This window comes from Neophocaena asiaeorientalis, unplaced genomic scaffold, assembly GCF_003031525.2.
Source record: "Neophocaena asiaeorientalis asiaeorientalis breed wild unplaced genomic scaffold, Neophocaena_asiaeorientalis_V1.1 scaffold372, whole genome shotgun sequence".
Classification (NCBI taxonomy): Eukaryota; Metazoa; Chordata; class Mammalia; order Artiodactyla; family Phocoenidae; genus Neophocaena; species Neophocaena asiaeorientalis.
Window position 1 is genome coordinate 234,152 of NW_020172447.1, and position 16,406 is coordinate 250,557.

The 16,406-nt window shown below is 39.3% G+C and overlaps 1 protein-coding gene across 1 annotated transcript in view; it reads right to left on the minus strand.

The window, feature by feature from the left end:
• Positions 1–16,406, minus strand: part of OPHN1 (oligophrenin 1) — a 450,814-nt gene that overhangs the window by 46,799 nt on the left and 387,609 nt on the right. The gene's annotated exons all lie outside the window — the stretch shown is intronic.

Below are 16,406 nucleotides of genomic sequence, written 5' to 3' on the forward strand. Positions count from 1 at the left end.
CCAAAACTCCAGAAAGAGGGCAGACTGATTTGGCTTTCTGTAGATTGGTTAAGAACACGTAGAATTTTGTGGTCTTTGATAGTGACTTCAGGAAAAATCACAGAGGGTAGCCAGTGCAGAGTCTGAGGGCAAACCAATATTTTTTTCTGGGAACATGGTTAGCCCTGAGTGGATATTAGCTGAGTTGAATTCTAAAGGCCTGGGCTAAGAGAACTCAATATCCAAGGGATACTATTTCACTCGTTGGGCCTTGGCTATTGTCTGGGGTGGTCAGGAGTCCAACTCCTGGAAATCCTTCTTCTGAAAGTTCCTGAGGACTAAACCTGGATGACAGCATTTGTTGTGCTTTGAGGCACAGACAGGAGAAGTATCACCTTCACTGGGAAGGCGGTTCATGAAACTCCTTCCTGAGTTTGATCATATATTAACCCCCTCTTGGTTTCTTCTGTCAAGTCTTTAGGCGTGAAAAATAGAAGAAATTTAACACAACACAATCATTTTTCAATTGCCAAAAGCCATGAGATCCACAGTCATCCAAACTCTTGGAAATTTTGGCAGAACTGAGTAACCATCCAGATTCTCCCCAGATGCCTCTTCAAGGCTGCAAATATCAGATTGTACAAAAAGCATCTCGCCTTTCTATAAATCAAAGATATAAGACTTGGCCCCGATGAATCTCAGCTTTCCACTGAGTCTCCACTTACACTCTGGCTGAGTCTGTGTTGCACTTTCTGAGGCCTGGTTTTATCAGAAAATCTATTCTCTGAACTTCATTAGAAACAAAGGTGGTGATGGGGTCAAAAATAATCTCTTAGCATTTGGCAGAGACCACTTTAAACATCAAGTGTGTCACCAAGTTATCTTAGAGTACGCACAGAACTTTGAAAATGTCATGTCTGTTGTTACTAAGAGCCAACATTTTTTTAAAGAGGGCTGTCACCAGGCCTGTCTTTGGTCTCTGCAACACGTAGACTTTAAGGTTCTTCTACAGGACATATTCTAGAATCCTGTCTAGTCCTACACATACAGTATATAAGGAAAAACTGATGTCCAAAGAGAGGAAGAGATTTGCCCAAGGCTCCAAAGCTAGTAGGTGGTAGAACTTAGACTAGAACCCAAGAATTCTAACCCCCAATCTGGTGCCCTATCCCCTTAAAACACAGTACCTCTTATATGAAACTCTTTTATACTCCCACTGATTATATCTAATATGTCTATAATCCATGCTCTGTCAGTCCATTCCTCTGGCCAGTTGCCTTGGGAAGAGGATACTGAGGAAAGAATGAAGTCAGATCCTGCTAAGGACACCTCCATCCGCTTGGCATGGATTTATGCTTTCTACTAAGAGTGGAAGGACAGGTTTCAAGTGGAGTTTTACTTTTATACCTATTTAGGACACTTTAAGGCTGGAGAAGTGAAGAGTTCTGCATCATCTAACAACCATGAATTAACAATGATCTAAGGACTTCTAGAAAACACCACATTGACTACAAAGACTTAATATATACCAGGGATTATGGAAGAATGTCACCACTAAGATAAAGTTAATCTCCTGTCAATATAATAAAGGGGTGGGAAGGCATTAGAATTTGGTGGGCAATACTATGTACAAAGTACTTGATATATTTATCTCGTTGAATACTCCCAACAACTGAGGTAAGCCTAATTATTAGCCCCATTTTTAAAATGAAGGAAACAAGTCTCAGGGAGGTAGACTGGCTTGTTGAAGACTACTCGGCTAGCAAAGGACGGAGGTGGGATTCAACCTGAGGGTCATCTGCTTCCAAAGCTATTTTTTCCATTCTTTCTATAATATTCTCACCTGTAGGGATACTTGGAAAACCTACAGAGGTGGCCTAGGCATTTTCAGGGTTATTTTTAAAAGTCTTAATCCAAAAAAGTAGCAGTGACTCAGCCATCAGTCCCAAAATCTCAGAGCAAAGAAAAAGTTCACCCAATCTCAATGCTCCTCCACTGATTCCTGGTTCCCAAAATCCCTATAGGCAGTATCACCAGACTGAGGAACTCAATCTACTTCAAAGTACACATACCTGACCCACTAGCACAGTGGCCCCAGTCTTCACTGTATTATCCAGACTCTGATGTTCAAAGCTGAGACTCAGAACACCCAAAGGAGAATAGCAAAGGCAAAAGTATACGGTATGAGAAAATCATTGGCCATTGAGGGGAACGGGCTATATGATTTTGGAAAGCTTTTAAAATTCTCAAAAAACTCTGATTCTATATTCATTCTCTCATTCTCATTCTCTCTCTCTCAAGCAAATCAGAAGCCTCCAAAAATACAATAAAAACAGGTATTTGACTTTGATATCCATAACAAATCTAATCTCTCTAGACCTCAGTTACCTCTAAGTAAAATGAGGAAATACCTCATAAAAGTTATGAGGACTCAAAGAGATGTTGAACGTCAAACATTTAGCACAGTCTGTGGCACATAGCAAGCTCTAGATAAATTGTTCATTTATCTAACTATTGTTAGATAAACTATTGTTCATTGTATTGTAATTTTTGTTTCAGTGCCAGCTGGAAAGAGAAAAAGGACGGGAGAGGGTATTCCCGCCTTTTGCTGAGTCTTGAGAATAATTCTTAGGTTGACAAGCATCAAAAGGGTGACTCATGGGGAATGTTTCAGCTCTCTGAACATTGAGGGGTAAACCCCAGCTCACAGCTGTATCCTACACTTATCACACTATCTCATCAGGCTTGGACATGCTTATTCACTTCAAACAGGTCCTGACCTCACTTCAAAATGAAGAGAACTAGTCTTTCGGGAAATGTGTGAAGATCTTCTTGATTTAGCTACAATTGAAAACTTAAAGCTTAAATCTATGTTTTCAAAGATTCACGATGACTAATGAACATATCTGAAGTTTCTTAATCTGATAATTCTCTGCACAAAGACATTTGTCTTCAGGTTACACTTTGCTTTTAATATTCATTACTTAAAGATATTTTTTTCTGAAGATTCATTTGAAATGCTTGTCAAATCCCCAGTTAACTGCATATTATACTCTGAAAGTATCCTCACATGTACAGGCTAATACAAATATTATTTTTAATAACTTTTAGCTTAACTCTATCATTTCAGAATTTAAAGGCAATGACGTATAAACCTGGCTTAATTAGATTCTCTCTCTCCGTGTGTGTGTGTGAGCACGTGTGTGTGTACCTATATGTATATATGTAGATAGATACATAGAGATATATTTTTAAATATATAAAATATAAATCTGTTAAGTATAAATTTATATTTACTTATATTTTAAAATATCTGTCATCTACCTATTCTATCTATCTATCTATCTACCTACCTACCTATCATTCCAGAAAGCAGAGGTAGAGGGAAACATTTATCTATTCCTTTGCTGCCCTCTGGTGGCAGTCCAAAATTCACAGAAGCCACATTTCAGAGAAAACAGGAGGCATAGACCAGGACTAGAAGTTTCTGTTTCCTCTGGGTTGCTAAACTAGGTGTCTGAAAAATACATAAATCAGAGTTGTTCCTTAAAAGGGACTCTTGTTTGCCTCCCCAAATCCATTACACTGCTACAATGTAATGGACAAGATCCAGTACATTGTTTTTCCTGGACAAGATCCCATTTGGATATTTGGGAACATAGGCAGCATTTGAGTTCCCACAAACTCTGCATTGAGAACAACCTAGCTTTCTCTGGCCAATTTACAGGAATAACTTTCCTTAACCATCTACATCTTCAACAAAGACTGCACCATTCAGTTCCCTCAACCATGGTTTCCAACCATACATCTTTAAAGATAAGAATAAAATCCCTTTTCACATACATTGATAATAGATTTTCCAATTATTATGAAAATAATTATTCACCCAGAAAACTGTACTTAAGGCAGTAAAGCAAGATCCTGTAGGATTCAAAAGCAGCTTACCACCCAGTAGAAGGGAAAGACTGTCAATAATGAAGGAACTCAGGAGAGGTTAGAAGAGCTAGGTCAACATCAGTGATGTAAAGACAAGTACAACTTGCTGTTGTCTTTAACATCTCACATAAACCAGGTCCCCATCCCCTAAGGTGCAGACTTAACCCAACAGACCTAGATTTAAGTGTCAGCTTGGTCACTTACCACATTCTGTGCCTGTTTCCTAATCCAAAAAAAATGGAAACAATAATATCCATCATTCACAGAGTTAGAATAATGACTGAATGAGATAAAAGTACATTGCCCAATACTGGCACATAGCCTGATTCCATGTTCCCTGAATACAGATCTAAATTTAAGAGGCAGACCCGCTTTTTTCTAGCACCAATACAATGATCTCAGCAGTAATAAAGGAGGGAAATGGCCAATGCCAGATTGTATAACTAAGAAGATGAGTTTGCAAAGCACAAGTGAGACAAGAAGAACTGTGGGGATAGGTTGGTGGTGGCGGACGAAAGTTCCAAAGAGAAGATGAGTGGGAATGGAGTTAGAGAAATGCAAATTTGTTACCATTACTGAAGTATGCACAAAAGGACTTTATGTAAAATGAAAAGCCTTGACCAGAAGGTCTTCAGGGTCCCTTTATAGTCCTAATATTCAAATGGATCTATCCCACATTTTGTCCCCTTAACTTTAAAATAAAGCACTGTCCTTAAAACAAAATTGCTAAGAACTGCCTTCAGACCTGTTCTCTTTCCTCCCCTGTAATTCACCACAGTTCTCCAAAACAAAATGTTCAGAAAACAGAAGTCAACTTTCCTCTGTCAGTCCAAATGGCCTCTGTGTCTCAAGGCAGCAGCTTAGGTTCAGGCACCCTGGATAGATACTGCTCGGTGAGACGGGAAGAGAGAGAACTTAAGAATCATTGACACTGTCTAGGGATCAGTGTATAGGTAGATCTTCTTGTTCCATAATTTACCTACGTACCAACTTAGAAAATAAATAATTTAGAAATGATGATTCAAATTGTTTTAGAATACTCTTTTTGAAAGACTTAGGAATGGACTCCTTTAAGTATCAATACTTCTGATGCACTTAAATTTTATTTACAGACCCTGGATGTTCTTAAAAAGAAAGGCCAAAGGAAGAGAATGACAGAAACTCAAAATCAATCTGTGTAAGCCCTTTTCTACTAAAGAGCAAGTGTAAATGGAAAAAAACTCACATTACTGAAATTATAATATATGTCAACTGAAAAATCATATCCCATTAACTGAACAACTTGGCAGGAACATATAATCCCTGATATTTGTAAAGCAGCATCAGTTCTCATATATATTATCTCTTTTAATCCCCACAACCATCCTATGAGGTTACACCTACATAAGGTCCAGAATTTCTGGAACAATCTCATCCACATTTCATTTTGCTCTTTTTCAAAACACACAATTTGATAAATGTATAATAAATTGGTACTTCTTTTAATATCTCCATCTAAGATGTTTCATATGAATAAATTAATAAATCAGAAAAGATCCTTGGTTACCATGTCTTTGGAAAACATGATCAGAGTACATCTCTAGTATCATACAGAGGTCAGGACTTCAATCACTTAACACATATTTATAGGTTACAAGGGTATAACAACTTCAGTCAAAAGCTGACCAGAGGTTAGCAGAAGTAACCTCCTATTGGATCAGAGGAATAACATATAACTAGCACTTTAATTGCTCTTCAAATTACCCAACAGAATACACTATTGATATCCTGGCCAAAATCACACTTTTATGAACTCAGTAGGGATTGAGGTCATTCATTGAGAAATGGATTTTTTGATAAAATTGAAGTTGGAAGTTCCCCTAAAAGCTGTAAAGAATAACAACAAAGACACTTTTGGGGTTTTTGGAGGCATGAGCCAAACTTCTCCTTACATGGCTCTGCAATAAGCCTTTAACTGCTCCAAGCTCAGATGTTTAAGTATTGTTTGGCTGAGGCTGTGGTCACAGTGGGTGCCCCCACCCCATCCAGGACATGCTTCCAGGACCCTCCTTGGGGCAAGGTGGCATACTGCACTCCTGGCAGCTCCCTCCATGGCACCCCCACCTCCCTCCCCAAGTGATTAAGGGCCAAGCAGCCCAGCCCTGCTGCCGGGCTTGGAGTCTGGGTCCCTGAAGAGCTGGAACTCCTGGCTCAGCGTCATTTTCCTCAACCATTACTGAGATGCATCAGAGCCTGAGGGGAGAGCAGTGCAACTCCCGACCCTGCCCACAACCACACCTCTGCCATACTTGGGAGGGAAATCACAAGCTGAAACCCCATTGGCCCCTGGGGCTGCCCGCCAGTTTTAAGAGGAAGCAGTCAAGGTGGCGGAATAGGCAGACCTGGCATTCACTTCTCCCCACAAGTACATATAGAATACATCTGCAGGCTTCCTTGGTGGTGCAGTGCTTGAGAGTCCACCTGCCAATGCAGGGGACACGGGTTCATGCCCCAGTCTGGGAAGATCCCACATGCCATGGAGCAGCTGGGCCCGTGAGCCATGGCTGCTGGGCCTGCACATCCAGAGCCTGTGCTCCGCAATGGGAGAGGCCACAACAGTGAGAGGCCCACATACCGCAAAAAAAAAAAAGAAAGAAAAAAAAGAATACATCTGCAAGTGGAACAATTTGCACAGAGCGCCTACTGAACACTAGTAGAGGACCCTGAACACCTAAAATGACAAGAAATGATCCCCACATAACCAGTTTTGTTTTTATTGTTTGTTTTGGTTTGGGGATATATTTGTTTGGTTGGATGTTTTCTTCCTTTTTGTGTTCTTTGTAATTTTTGTTTGTTTTTGCTTGTTCAGTTTTGTTTTTATTGTTTGTCTTGGTGTTTGTCTATCTGTTTTCTTTTCCTTTTATTTGTTTTTGTTTTGTTGTCATTTTTGTCTGTTTATTTTTTGCTTTCTTTGCTTTTTTTGTTGTTTTAGTTTTGTTTTTTGTTTTTTTTTTTGTTTTTTGTTAGTTTTGCTTTTATTGTATGTTTTGGTTTTGAGGTTTTTTTGTTTGGTTGTTTTCTCCATTTTTATTTTCTTTGGGTAGTTTTGTTTATGTTATTGTTTTTATTGTTTGTCTTGGTTTCTCTTTCTCTGTTTGTTTCCTTTTCCTTTTTTTTTTTTTCCGTTGGCTGCACAGCACACCTTGCAGAGTCTTGGCTCCTCGGCCGGGGGTCAAACCTGAGCCCCTGTAGTGGAAGTGCTGAGTCCTGGTGGCTGGACGACCAGAAAATTCTCAGCCCCAGGGAATATTAACCGATGAGAGTTCTCCCAGAGGTCCCCATCTCACCACCAGGACCCAGGTCCATCCAGCTGCCTGCAAGCTCCAGTGCTGGACGCCTCATGCCAAATAACCAGCAAGACAGGAAAACAGTCCCACCCATCAGCCGACAGGCTGCCTAAAGCCCTACTAAGCTCACAGACACCCTAAAACACACCCCTTGACAAAGCTCTGCACACCAGAGGCATAAGAAGCAGCTCCACCCACCACAGCGCAGACACTAGTCCCTCTCACCAGAAAGCCTACACAAGCCCCTGGACCAATTTCACTCACCAGGAGGCAGACACCAGAAGCAAGAAGAACTACGAATTTTAAGCCTGCAGAAAGGAGACCACAAACACAGTAAGTTAGACAAAATGAGATGACAGAGAAATATGTTGCAGATGAAGGAGCAAGGTAAAAACCTAACAGACGAACTAAATGAAGAGGACATAGGCAATCTACCTGAAAAATAATTCAGAGCAATGATAGTAAAGATGATTCAAGATCTTGGAAATAGAATGGAGGTACAGATCGAGAAGATACAAGAAATGTTTAACAAAGATGTAGAAGAACTAAATAACAAACAAACAGTGATAAACAACACAATAATTCCAAAGAAAAATGCACTACAAGGAATCACTAGCAGAATAACTGAGGTAGCAGGACAAATAAGTGAGCTGGAAGACAGAATGGTGGAAATCACTGTCATGGAACAGAATAAAGAAAAAAGACTGAAAAGAAATGAAGACAGTCTCAGAGACCTCTGGGACAACATTAAACACAACAATATTTGAATTATAGGAGGCACAGAAGAAGAGAAAGAGAAAGGGTCTGAGAAAATGTTTGAAGAAATTATAGTGGAAAACTTCCCTAATGTGGGAAAGGAAATATTCACCCAAGTCCAAGAAACACAGAGAGTCCCATACAGGATAAACACAAGGAGAAACATGACAAGACACATATTAATCAACCTATCAAAAATTAAATACAAAGAAAAATATTAAAAGCAGCAGGGGAAAAGCAACAAATAAAATACAAGGGAACTCCAATAAGATTATCAGCTGATTGTGCAGCAGAAACCCTGCAGGCCAGAAGGGAGGGGCAGGATATATTTAAAGTGATGAAAGAGAAAAACCTAAAACCAAGAATACTCTACCCAGCAAGGATCTCATACAGATTTGACGGAGAAATCAAAAGCTTTACAGACAAGCAAAAGCTAAGAGAATTCAGCACCACCAAACCAGTTTTACAGCAAATACTAGAGGAATTTCTCTAGGTGGGAAACACAAGAGAAGAAAAAGAACTACAACAACAAACCCAAAAGAAACAAGAAAATGGTAATAGTAACAAACATATTGATAATTACCTTAAATGCAAATGGATTAAATGTTCCAACCAGAAGACCCAGACTGGATGAATGGATACAAAAACAAGACCTGTATATATACTGTCTACAAGAGACCCACTTCAGACCTAGGGACACATACAGACTGAAAGTGAGGGGATGGAAAAATATTTTCCATGCAAATGGAAATCAAAAGAAAGCTGGAGTAGCAATACTCATATCAGACAAAATAGACTTTAAATAAAGACTATTACAAGAGACAAGGAAGGACACTACATAACAATCAAGGAATCAATCAAAGAAGATATAACAATTGTAAATATTTATGCACCCAACATAGGAGCACCTCAACATAAAAGGCAAATGCTAACAGCCATAAAAGGGTAAATCAAAAGTAACACAACAATAGTGTAGGACTTCGATATCCACATACACCAATTTATAATCATCCAGACAGAAAATTAATAAGGAAACACAAGCCTTAAATGACACATTAGGACAGATAGACTTAATTGATATTTATAGGACATTCCATCTGAAAGCAGCAGAATCTACTTTCTTCTTAAGGGCACATGGAACTTTCTCCAGGATACATCACATCTTGGGTCATAAATCAAGCTTCGGTAAATTGAAGAAAACTGAAATCATATAGACCATCTTTCCTGACAACAACGCTATGAGATCAGAAATCAATTAGAGGGAAAAAAGCTGTAAAAACACAAACACATGGAGGCTAAACAATATGGTAGTAAACAATCAATGGATCACTGAAGAAGTAAAAGAGGAAATCAAAAAATACCTAGAGACAATTTACAATGCAAACACGATGATCCAAAACCTACGGGATGCAGCAAAGTCAGTTCTAAGAGAGAAGTTTACAGCAATACAACTGTAAATACAGTTGTACAATAGTGGTGTACTATAGTGGCGTACAATTCCACTACTATTATTGAACATAATTTTTAGAAGTTTTAGCCACAGCAATCACAGAAGAAAAAGAAATAAAAGGAATCCAAAGCAGAAAAGAAGTAAAGCTGTCACTGTGTGCAGATGACATGATACTATACATAGAGAATCCTAAAGATGCCACAAGAAAACTTCTAGAGCTAATCAATGAATCTGGCTAAGTAGCAGGATACAAAATTAATCCACAGAAATATCATGCATTCCTATACAGTAATGATGAAAAATCTCAAAGAGAAATTAAGGAAACATTCCAACTTACCATTGCAACAAAAAGAATAAAATACCAAGGAATAAACCTACCTAAGGAGACAAAAGATCTGTACGTAGAAAACTATAAGACACTGATTAAAGAAATTAAAGATGATACCAACAGATGGAGAGATATGCCATGTTCTTGGATTGGAAGAAACAATATTGTGAAAATGACTATACTGCCCAAAGAAATACAGAGATTCAATGCAACCCCTACCAAACTGGGAATGGCATTTTTCACAGAACTAAAACAAGAAATTTTATAATTTTTAGGGAAACACAAAAGAACCCAAATAGACAAAGCCATCTTGAAAAAGAAAAATGGAGCTGGAGGAATCAGGTTCCCTGACTTTAGACTATACTACAAAGCTACAGTAATCAAGACAGTATGGTTCTGGAACAAAAACAGAAATATTGATCAATGGAACAGGATAGAAAGCCCAGAGGTTTAAACCCATGCACGGATGGTCACCTTGTCTTTTATAAAGGAGGCAAGAATATACAATGGAGAAAAGACAGAGTCTTCAATAAGTGGTGCTGGGAAAACTGGACAGCTACATATAAAGAATGAAATTAGAACACTCCCTAACACCATACACAAAAATAAGCTCAAATGGATTAAAGACCTAAATGTAAGGTCAGACACTATAAAACTCTTAGAGGAAAACATAGGAAGAACACTCTTTGACATAAATCACAGCAACATCCTTTTTGACCCACGTTCTAGAGAAATGGAAATAAAAACAAAAATAAACAAATGGGACCTAATGAAACTTAAAAGCTTTTGCACAGCAAAGAAAACCATAAACAAGATGAAAAGGCAACCCTCAGGCTTCCCTGGTGGCACAGTGGTAGAGAGTCCACCGCCGATGCAGGGGACAAGGGTTTGTGCCCCGATCTGGGAGGATCCCAACATGCTGTGGAGCAACTGGGCCCATGAGTCATGGCCACTAAGCCTGCACGTCCAGAGCCTGTGCTCCAGAGCGGGAGAGGCCACAACAGTGAGAGGCCCACGTACCACACACAAAAGGAAGTCAACCCTCAGAATAGGAGAAAGTATTTGTAACTGAAGGAACTGACAGAGGATTAATCTCCAAAATATACAAGCAGCTCATACAGCTCAATATCAAAAAAACAAACAACCCAATCCAAAAATGGGCAGAAGACCTAAATAGACATTTCTCCAAAGAAGATATACACATTGCCAACAAACCCATGTAAGGATGCTCAACATCACTAATCATTAGAGAAATGCAAATCAAAACTACAATGAGGTATCACCTCACACCAGTCAGAATAGCCATCATCAAAAAATCTATAAACAATAAATGCTGGAGAGGGTGTGGAGAAAAGGGAACCCTCTTGCACTGTTTGTGGGAATGTAAATTGATACAGCCACTATGGATAACAGTATGGAGGCTCCTTAAAAAACTAAAACTAGAACTTCCATATGACCCAGCAATCCCACTACTGGGCACATACCCTGAGAAAACCATAATTCATAAAGAGTCATGTACCACAATGTTCATTACAGCACTATTTACAGTAGCCCAGACATGGAAGCAACCTAAGTGTCCATTGACAGATGAATGGATAAAGAAGTTGTGGCACATATATACAAGGGAATATTACTCAGCCATAAAAAGAAACGAAATTGAGTTATTTGTAGTGAGGTGGATGGACCTAGAGTCTGTCATACAGAGTGAAGTAATTCAGAAAGAGAAAAACAAATAACGTATGTTAACACATACATATGGAATCTAAAAAAAAATGGTTCTGATAAACCCTGGAGCAGGACAGGAATAAAGATGCAGATGTAGAGAATGGACTTGTGGACACAAGGAGGGGGAGCGGCAAGCTGGGATGAAGTGAGAGAGTAACGTTGACATACATAAACTACCAAATGTAAAATAAATAGCTAGTGGGAAGCAGCTGCATCACACAGGGAGATCATCTCAGGGCTTTGTGACCACCTAGAGGGGTGGGATATGGAGGGTGGGAGGGAGATGTAAGAGGGAAGGTATATGGGGATATATGTATACATATAGCTGATTCACTTTGTTATACAGCAGAAACTAACACAACATTGTAAACAATTATACTCCAATAAAGATGTTTAAACAAATAAATTTTAAAAATAAAATAAGATAGCTTATTGCCAAACAATAATAAAAGTAAAATTTACTATACTACCCAAAGCAATCTACAGATTCAGTGCAATCCCTATCAAATTACCAATGGAATTTTTCACAGAACTAGAACAATAAATTTTACAATTTGTATGGAAACACAAAAGATCCCAAATATCCAAAGCAATCCTGAGAAAGAAAAACAGAGCTGCACCAATCAGGCTCCCTGACTTTAGACTATACAACAAAGCTACAGTCATCAAAGCAGTGTGGTCCTGGCACAAAAGCAGAAATATAGATCAGTGGAAGAGGATAGAAAGTCCAGAGATAAACCCACTCACCCTATGTCCCCTAATCTATGACAAAGGAGGCAAGAATATTCAATGGAAAAAAGACAGCCTCTTCAATAAATGGTGCTGGGAAAACTGGACAGCTACATGTAAAAGAATGAAATTAGAACACACCCTAACACCATACACAAAAGTAAACTCAAAATGGATTAAAAACCTAAATGTAAGCCTGGATAGTATAAAACCATTAGAGGAAAACAGAGAGAGAACACTCTCTGACAGAAATTGCAACAGAATCTTTTCTGATCCACTTCCTGTAGCAATAAAAATGAAAACAAAAATAAACAATGGGACCTAATTAAACTTAAATGCTTCTGAACAGCAAACGAAACCATAAACAAAATGAAAATACATCCCAGAGAATGGGGGAAAATATTTACACACTGGGTTTTGAGCAGTGTTTGGGGGGAGGCATGAAGCCCATCAGGGATGGTACCACTCTAGATTTATGGTGTGCATTGTTCTTTAATAACAGCCCTTTAGCATGGCCTTGGTCACCTCCTTCTCCATTCCCTTCATAGACTGTTCTAAACCTTCTCTTACTCTCCTCAAACTTCCAGCTTTACACACATTTTCCTTTATTCTCATCAGATAAGATAAACTTACATTGTATTTGAGAAAATGGAGTGCAGCAATCATTATCCTCCTCAATTTTCACAGACATTGCTTCCTCATGCCCACAGATTGCAATCTTATATGCATCTATTCTTATTTTCCTTTTTCCCTAAAAGGTCATAAAATAATCTGAAGGCCATCTGCTCAAAGCTCCTCAGGGACCTTCCTCCATCAGTTATTTTCTCTCTCACTTGGATCTTCAATCTCTTCCTCCATATGAGCTCCACTGTCCCTGGTTTATGAACATGCACATGTTTCCCAGCCCTAAAACGATTCTCTCTTGAATCAATGCCTCTAAAGCCATTGCCTCCTATTTTTCTTTCCTTTACAACCAAACTACTTGATGTCCATATCCTCACCTTCCATTAAATATTTTAAATGATATATTATGAAATATTCCATATAGATAAGAAGATCAAAATATTCTGTGTAACTACCACTCACTTTAAGATCAACAATGTTCACCAATTGTACTCCCTTTCCTCTCACAGATGTATCCACTATCCTAAAGTGGAGTTTTCAGCGATTGAAGGTTAAATGGGTACATCAGAGGGATAGGCATGCATTCAAATGTCAAACCAATAAAAAAAGTGTGCCACCCCATCTCTCAACTGAAATGGACAGCTGTTACAGACTGAAATGTATCCCCTCAAAATTCATATTTTAAAGACTTTACCCTTAATGTGACTGTATTTGGAGATAGGGGCTCCAAATTACCTTTAAAAGGTAATCAGGGTTCAATGAGGTCACAAAGGTGGAGCCCTAGTCCAATATGACTGGTGTCCTTATAAGATAAGGGAGAGAGAGTAGAGAGGCACACACACAGGGGAAGTCTGCATGAGGACATAGTGAGAAATCAATCAAGGAGAGAGGCCTGAAGAGAAACCAACCTTTCCAGTATTTTGACTTTGGACTTCCAGCATCTAGAACTCTGAAAAACTAGATTTCTGTTGTTTAAGCTATCTAATATATGGCATTTTGTTACTGCAGCCCTAGCAAACTAATACAACAACCAATAAATGTATGAAAAGATACCCAATCTCATTCATAATTTAAAAAAATATTTGAAAAAAGTGAAATATAATTATTCACTTACGAGCTGAATGACATTAAAATATTTGGGAATATGGAACTTATTGACTATGTGAGGAAACATGCCAAATATTGATGGTGCCAGTATACATCAATAAAGCTTTTTTAATGTTTTAGTTTTAGATGATTTAGACTTACAGAAAAATTGCAAAAATAATACAACTTTCTATATAACCTTCATCCAAATTCCCTTAATGTTAACATCTTATATAACCAGAGTGCAATTATCAAAACCAAAAAATTAACATTAGCAAAATAATATTAACTAATCCATAGGTTTTATTTGAATTTTATCAGTTTGCACATTAATGTCCTTCTTTTCTGGTCTAGTATACAATCCAGGATCCCATATGTCATTAAATTGTCATGTTACCTTTGTCTTTTCCAGTGTGCAATAGTTCCTCAACCTCTATCTTTCATGATTATAAGACTTTTGAAGAGTACTGGTGTGGTACACAGACTAATGGTACTCAAGATGTCCACGTGCTAATCCCAAGAACCTGTTATTATCTTACTTTACATGGAAAAAGAGACTTTGCAGATATGATTAAGGTAAGGATTTTGAGATTGGAAGATTATCCTGGATTATCTGAGTATGCTCAACATAATAAAAAGGGTCCTTATAAGAGGGAGGCAGGAGGTTCAGAGAGAAAAGACAATGTGATGACAGAGGCAAAGGCGAGGAAGTGAGTGAGACAGTGAGAGTAATAGTGTGAATAAGAATAAGGGGGGGGCAGGGCTTCCCTGGTGGCGCAGTGCTTGAGAGTCCGCCTGCCGAGGGGGGCAGAGACAAGGGGAAGATGGTGGAAGAGTAAGACACAGAGACAACCTTCCTTCTCACAGATACACCAGAAATACATCTACACATGGAACAATGCCTACAGAACACCCACTGAACGCTGGCAGAAGACCTCATACCTCCCAAAAGGAAAGAAACTCCCCACGTACCTGGGTAGGGCAAAAGAAAAAAGAATAAATGGAGACAAAAGGATAGGGATGGGCCCTGCACCAGTGGGAGGGAGCTGTGAGGACTGGGGTTGGCAGCGTGAAGAGAGCCTGCAGGGGGTTAGTGCACCATGGCTAGCCTGGAGGGAGTCCGGGAAAATTCTGCACCTGCCAAAGAGGCAAGGGACTTTTTCTTCCCTCTTTGTTTCCTGGTGTGTGAGGAGAGGGGATTAAGAGCGCTGCTTAAAGGAGCTCCAGACTAGCGTGAGCTGCGGCTAAAAGCGCGGACCACAGAGACGGGCATGAGACACTAAGGCTGCTGCTGCCGCCACCACGAAGCCTGTGTGCAAGCACAGGTCACTATCCACAGCCTCCTTCCGGGGACCCTGTGCAGTCTGCTACTGCCAGGGTCCCGGGATCCAGGGACAACTTCCCCAGGAGAACGCACGGTGCACCTCAGGCTGGTGCAACGTCATGCCGGCCTGTGCCACTGCAGGCTCACCCTGCACTCTGTGCCCCTCCCTCCCCCCTGGCCTGAGGGAGCCAGAGTCCTCGAAGCAGCTGCTCCTTTAACCCCATCCTGTCTGAGTGAAGAATAGACGCCCTATGACGACCTACACACAGAGGCGGGGCCAAATCCAAAGCTGAGCCCCTGGGAGCTGTGAGAACAGAGAAAGGGAAATTTCTCCCAGCAGCCTCAGAAGCAGCGAATAAAAGCTCCACAATGAACTTGATGTACCCTGCATCTGTGGAATACATGAATAGACAACAAATCATCCCAAATTGAGGAGGTGGACTTTGAGAGCAAGATTTATGATTTTTTTTCCCATTTTCCTCTTTTTGAGAGTGTGTATGTGTATGCTTCTGTGTGAGATTTTGTCTGTATAGCTTTGCTTCTACCATTTGTCCTAGGGTTCTATCCATCGGTTTTCTTTTAAATTTTTTTTAATAATTACTTTTTTATTTTACTAACTTTATTTTATTTTACTTTATCTTCTACCTTCCTTTCTTTCTTTCTTCCTTCCTTCCTTCCTTTCTTACTTTCCTTCCTTCCTTCCTCCCTCCCTCCCTCTCTGCCTTCCTTCTCTCCTTTACACAATGAATCATCCCAAATTGAGGAGGTGCACTTTGAGACCAAGATTTATGATTTTTTCCCCATTTCTTTGAGACCAAGATTTATGATTTTTCCCCCTTTTCTTCTTTTTGTGAGTGTGTATGTGTATGCTTCTGTGTGAGATTTTAACCACACTTTCCCCAATGGAAAGATCATCCAAAATGAAAATAAATAGGGAAACACAAGCTTTAAATGATACACTAAACAAGATGGACGTAATTGATATTTATAGGCATTCCATTCTTAAACAACAGAATACACATTTTTCTCAAGTGCTCATGGAACATTCTCCAGGATAGATCAGATCTTGGGTCACAAATCAAGCCTTGGTAAATTTAAGAAAATTGAAATTGTATCAAGTATCTTTTCTGAACACAACGCTAT